Source organism: Pseudophryne corroboree, chromosome 4, assembly GCF_028390025.1.
Source record: "Pseudophryne corroboree isolate aPseCor3 chromosome 4, aPseCor3.hap2, whole genome shotgun sequence".
NCBI lineage: Eukaryota > Metazoa > Chordata > Amphibia > Anura > Myobatrachidae > Pseudophryne > Pseudophryne corroboree.
The window spans coordinates 464965398-464972857 of NC_086447.1; positions in this window are offsets into that span (position 1 = coordinate 464965398).

The following is a 7460-nucleotide window of genomic DNA, read 5'->3' on the forward strand; positions in this document are numbered from 1 at the left end:
ATATGGAAGTGTGTGTGTGAGTGTGTGTGTGTGTGTGTGTGTGTGTGTGTGTGTGTGTGTGTGTGTGTGTGTGTGTGTGTGTGTGTGTGTGTGTGTGTGTGTGTGTGTGTGTGTGTGTGATTATAACCTGCAGTTAATCTAGATGACGTGCCAACCGCTGCTTTTGATGTGTCTATTTGATATATAAAGCTCCCAGCAAGGATACTTTTATACATACAGTATATTTGTGTGATCTGTGCTTGATTCATTTGCACACACAAAAAGTGACTTTGTGCGACTCTACAGTTGGTATTATAGAAATTATGAAACAATCCCTGTACTTAGATCACCATTGACCCAGTCTCTACCCTACATACAGTTCTTATTTCGTCTAAGATCACTATAAAACGAAGTAGTCTTTATATGAGCAGTAACTTTTCATTGACAGGAAAGTGTGACAGGAGGAAAATAATTTGCAAGTCTCTGAAGGTTTGGAGGAGTGATCACAGGACAGGCTGTATTGTGACAGTGCGGCGCTGCTATGGTGAGATGTATCTTCAGATGAGCCAGTGACAATACCATCTTCAAAGACTCTCACAACAAGCAGCCTCACGTTTGATATTTTGATTCAATAGGACCTGAGCTTCACAAGATCTCCCTTCTCTGTTTATCACTTTCTTCCCCATATTTCTGATTCCTTCCTTCTCTCAGTGTTTTTTCTGGTGCCTGCTTAAATTAAGCTTGTCTTGTTTCTGTCCTGACAACTGTTCCAGGAGTTGTCCTTCTTCAAGCTCCTCAAAGACTCTCTCATCCTGACTGATCTTCCCCAACAATCCTTCTGCATTTGCTTCTTGTTGTGCAGCTGATGCCGTGAACACTGAAGGATAATAGATTTAAATGCCATTCTGAAATGTAAGCACTAGCCTGACAACGCTGTCCTGCGCTCAAGTACAAAGACTGTACTGGTGTTTCCAGACTGGAGGGGGTTAAACAATGCTGCACATATTCCAGATTGTAGCAGAATATACTTTAATATTCATCACATTTTATTGAGTGTATTTATTTCATTTTAAGATCTGATCGACCCATTTACAAAGCTGTCAACTTGTATATCCTTCTACGAGCAGAATAATGCTAGAACAGATTTTAAAGTCTTATAGATTAAACTGCAACATAAAGTGACTAACAGGACAGTGACATAAAGTGACTGACAGGACAGTAACATAAAGTGACTGACAGGACAGTAACATAAAGTGACTGACAGGGCAGTAACATAATCACTGGCTGATAGCTGGACATTTTTGGAATAATGCTTTTTGAAATTCAGTAATGTATATATGTAATTATATTGTACACTAATAATTATAATCATCTCAGTGTTTTGCACTGAGCTGTCCCCTAGGTTAATTAATGTTCTTAAAATATTGAAGGTTTCAAGATTTTACCCCATAACAAAGCATATTTTCCACCTGCTTTACCCATCATTTGCTCATTAATACGAGCCTCTGAATCCGCAGACCCTGCAGAACTGCAGAATTACTTTTTTCACTGTTGCAGAGTTTAACAAAAGATGACATAGTCTACGGATATTCGATTTTGTGTATCTTCCATACATAATGAATCAGAAAGAAAGACAAGAGAAAGAGCTTCTAGTCAAAGGGCATTTTATTAGATGAGCGCCTTTCTGCAGTCATGCGGCCACACTAATTCAGAGGGAAAAAACATTTACAAATCATTAGTATTAGGCAGCCCCATTATACAGCCCCTTTCTTACCCATTCCATTATCTTTCCTTTTACATTTTCATGTAGCTAATTTTACCTCTCCATTTTTATTGCCGTGCTTACTAACCTTTAAGCTGCAGTGGATATAATAGAAGGGCAAACAATTTTCTCACAGTTAACTAGACAGCATAAATGTCACATGTTGCAAACTGAAGCCTATTTGCAAAAGGGAAAGAGACAAACAGTGAATGCATAACATGCTGTAATCCTAGCGATTTGCTTTCCCCCAGCCCCGCTGCTTCCTTCCACTGTATCTTTCTGCTGTAAAATGATGGATTGTTTACTGCAGCACTAAACAAAGAAATAGTGGCTAAAGCAATCATATATCACATGGTAACTGGCTTTACTAGGAAGAATGCAATGAGTGATGTCTTCTGAGGGTGACAGCCCAAAAACACAGTATGTATTTATAAGTTTGAGTATAATTTAAAGTTATTATAAAGCCACCAAATTAGCTGTTGATGTTAATTGTAAATGTATTATTATTTTTTGGTGTTGTTGTTGATGATGATGATGATGATGATGATGATGATGATGATGGTGATTTCTTTGGTTTGGTTTTAAGTTAGTTAACTACATTGTAGTGTTTGCATTGTGTAACTACAGTATACTCTGCTTTAATGTATTCGCACGAGTTAAGGGTTTTAAGTGTTAATATTGCTATCCAGAAAAGTCCCGCGGTGATCATACAGGCCAGATGGATGGGCTGCGCACACTAAAATGATAAAAACACATAACTATTGAATACAAATATATTTTTTAATTGTAAGTAACCTGCCTTCAAAACCAAAACCGACCTATTGAAAATGTCAAACATTTCACTATGTACACACCCTTAATATATATTTATTTAAAGCATTTAAAATACGGGCTTATTTATACATATAAAATGAACCAAGTAAGACGAAAAGAGAACCTTGCGGGATAGCAAAGGGAAATCTGCTGTGTGTGTGTGTGTGTGTGTGTGTGTGTGTGTGTGTGTGTGTGTGTGTGTGTGTGTGTGTGTGTGTGTGTGTGTGTGTATAAAAATATATATGTGTGTATGTATATATTTATATATGTATACTATATGTATATATATATGTGTGTATGTATATATTTATATATGTATACTATATGTATGTATGTATATATATATATATATATATATATAGACACACACACACACACACACACACACACACACACATCTATCTATCTATCTATCTATCTATCTATCTATCTATCTATCTATCTATCTATCTATCTATCTTACTAGCTATATAAAGCTGGCCACGGGATGATAAATTCATGTAAATCTTTTAGGAGGAGATTGGCAGAAAATGTGAAAATTGTACATACTGTATACAGCAGGTTGGCTTCCAGTGCTCAGTCAGGGGAGGAAAATGCCTTCAGTAAATAGGCTGTGTCTAATACTCTAAAGCAGGATGTGTGTAAAATGTGTCAAGTAAGTTTCACTTACTGACTTTTTACTGACTGCAGATTTTTTGTGTGCAGTTTATGAACACGCTCAGTCAGTAACTGACTTTCATAGATTTACGAAACCATGGCCAGATTTCTTTTCACGTTTTAGTCTGTAAAGTGCTTCCCAGATTTTTACCAGGTGTAGCTTATCATTGTCATGAACAATTGAATTTGTATTTTTTTATTGCATTTTTTTTTTAAATATACTGATTATGGGGTTCATTTACTAAAGGTTACTTATAATTGATTTTGTATTAAAATCTACCTTTAGTAAATTTACCCCCTTGACTCTAATACAATATATAGGCTCGTATTATTATCATCATCATCATCATCATCATCATCATCATCATCTTATTTTGTTTTTTCTTGTTTCTTTTTAATGTTTCAGTAACGTCAGTGTTTTAGTTCTACCTATGAGTAGTAATCAGGCATCATGCGTATGAGTACCATGATATTGACTATGCGCGTATACTGTAGTTCTGATTGACGTGCACATGCGCACATCGTTTCTCACAATGTCTTTTCTCAAACAAAAATAATTTATAGCTTACAGGCAAACATCTGCTAAAGCTAATGATTGATTTACTACCTATGTATTTTCTAGGCATGTTTTAAGTTATTTGCTACTTGGAAACAAGAATTATAGACATGATTATACACAGTGCTACACTAAATATAGGTAAACATTTTTTTTCCAACTGCGTTTGCATTCAATTATTAGTGCACATTATAAAGCTATACCAACACGTGGTTGCTTTCATGCATTTATATTAGTGCTCTAGAACATGTTCTTCATTAAATGTATGCTGTTTCCAAATTCAATTGTATTTTGAATGTATTGAATGCCAGTTCAATTAGTCAGTCAGTCAGTCTTGGGGTGGGGAGGAGTGTACACAGAGGTGGAGAGAAGTACAGTTGGATGTTTGAAAAAGCTGTTAGTAAATGACCCCCTCACCTCATGAGACCACAAACCTACTAGCATTGAACTTGCATTGTTAATGCTAGAAAGACCACAAGATACATGTGAAATGTAGGTAATGTTTCTATAAAACATAAAAAAACACAACAATTGTGTTTTGAAAAATACAACGCAATGTAAGTGCCAATGCTAATGGCTAAGGTAACACTACAAATAATGAGTTCTAGTGTCAAAATCATTTACATAATTTTACTGTCATTTAAAATGCACTGAAATGGTACAATAAAAGTATTTTATTTAAGGCAAAACAACTAATGTGGAACACACACACACACACACACACACACACACACACACACACACATGTCAAAATAGCACTTGTACTATTGTGAGGGATGACTATTAAATCTAAAAGTATATACGGTGTGTATGGTAAGATACATATGCTTGCAACAAGAGCCAGGGATGATAAGATTCTAATTTTCAAGCAAACATGGGCTAATTATGTCAATATTATAATTTGAATTGTTTAAATGGTTTGGCATATTTTAATTATTTACGATACAGTTTTGAAAAGTGTACTTTATGCTGTCAAATATAGCTAAATAGGATACAAACTCTGCTATTACATGAGGACACAAATTGATGTCAGTTTGACCCAATCCTTGTTTCTGATGGTACTCAGCGGTATCCAGTACTGGCACACTGCCCTCCAAGAAACAGGACGTTATTCCACAGTCAGCAATGGTATATGTTAACACTGACCTGGCACCAGGACTCTCAGCAGGTTGGAGGTGAGTTTAGGTAAGTACTGATACCTTTTATTTTATAGAATAAAGCACTGGTTTGATTGTATTGTTTTAGACTTCTACTAAGTTTACTGTAGACGAGGATGGACCAAAGTGGATTATACATAAAATCTTAATGCCATATTTCAACAGATTTAGTTTAGGATCCCTTCAGCTGCCAACAATATTTAAATATAAAAGGAAACAAGAATACCACACGCAACAATCACAAAGCAGCTTAATTTCTATCATTTGTCTAAATCCTTAGCCCTAGACATTAGCTTGAGCTTCTTATTTGTAGTCTATATCTGGTTAGAAAATATGGGGAACAGTCACTTACAGAGGAAAGAAGAACAAAAGAACACCACTGCTTGCACTGCACAAGCTAGCAAACAATACATAGGACATGAATAACCTTATAGTGTATGTACAGTATGACCTTGTTATCAAAGTGTAAAGTCTTCACACTGATTTTACTCTGCCCTTTTCTGAGATCACACAAATGCTGTTGTGGGCAAATCTAAAAAGATCCAACCAACTGCAGCTCAGGCCTTACACCCAGATCATGGAGGGCACAGTTAGCCCAATCATACAACGATCACATATAGAGTCAGATTAGATCATTCTCCAACTGGATTTACCAGCTGTCACAGTCACCACTTGGATGATTCCTTTTAGGTGTTGCCCATAAACGCTGTCATCTGTTGCCAATAAAAAATTTTTTTTAAATGGATTCAATATGTGTATTCATAGGACAGAGAGTGAGCACTTACAGGGCTGTTCGCTGCATAGTTGAAGTCTGCAATGTATTTTTCGCTTTGCAAAAATTGACATGATTTTCTCATCTGTGTAGGTCATGGCCTGGCCTATATTTAAATAGAATTGTCTTATGCACCTTTGATGTATAATACATATATAGGAGCACTTAATATTGTAATAATAACATTCAAACACATAAAAATAGCATGTATAATAAAAACATCCACATGTTCCGTAAATCTCATGACTAGTATAAGATATAAAGGGGTCAATACAGAGTTGAACACAAGTCAGCTATGTTCTAAGCTGCATGCTACTAGGCATCTTCACTATCCCTATTCATATGCTTGGTTTCATTATCAGTGACCACTTGCAGCAGCTCTATCCTTGGTTCAAAAGATCTGCCTGAAAACAGATATATCTACACTTATATACAATTCTATATAGCTTGCAATTCCAACATCATCCTCTCGCTAAATTTTACAAGTGTGTAAGCACACTAATACGACCCATTTCTGCTAAAAGTGGAGATTCTGAATCACCTGTACACAGTGGCAGATGCTGCCCAAGTGATGCAGAGGAACTCACAAATTACATGGCTGGGCTGGTTAACACATATAAACATACATGTATTGTTGTATGTAATATATATGCTGGCTGCCTTACCTTGGGCATCAACAGTAATGTGAGATTCACAGCCGCCACTGCTCCCGGGACGCAGCATTCAGCATCACTTCTCCTTCCTAAGCCCGTCCCCAGACTCATATTGGCTGGTTTCACAGAAGTATGGGTGCGGGCTTATAGAGGAAATATAGTAATATATTTAAAGTAGTTGGCACCCCGAAGTACAGAATTCCAATGTTCAGAGGACTGCCACTGTAATCCCGAACGTAAGTATGTTGGGGAGGGTTAGGGTTAGGCTGCGGGGAGAGGGTTAAGGTTAGACTGCAAGGGAAGGGAAGGGTTAGGCTACTGGGGGTGGAGTAGGGTTAGGCTGCAGGAAGGGAGGGTTAAGAGTAGAGTTAGTGTTAGTTTAGTTGTGGGCACTTGTCGTGATTTTGACAGTCGTGATGCCACTGTTGGTATTCTGACCGCCGGCATCATCACTGACAGTATCTCGTACCCAACCCAACATGTCACATCGCATCCCTCCCGTGTCAAGCATTCCCACAAGACACAGCATGATCATTCACCTGTATGTGCTTGAGGCAAATAAATAGATGTATTTGGGCAAAATGCAGAGGTACCTTTTCACTAATTAATAAGCTGCATTGCCTTCTACTAATCCACAGCCACCATGAAAACTTTAACACATTTTGCCAAAAATTTTATTATTGTCATGTCCATCTGTTGGCAGCCAAATCAAAGGCCATCAAAAACATAACCCTATGAAGAAACAATACATATATGGCATACATTTGCAAATATGGACACTTGAAATAAGGAAAGAAAGCATGCATCTGTCAAACACATAACTCTAACTATATCAAAACAAATAGAATACACAAAACCTGGGGTGGCCAAACATAGGAGGGGGTCCATGCGCAGTCTCCATGCACCCCTTCCTCTGTCACCACCACATTCCTGAGTAGGATCTGGAACTGCACCAGAGTCTACCGCTTAAGCGCACATCATCGGAAACATGGTGCCCACACCATATTCCCAGTTATATCTTCACCACTGATGGAGAGGGAAGTACCATGAATGGGTGCAAGATGTGCAGTGTAGGCGTAACTGGACCTAGGGAACCATGTGCACTGTCCAC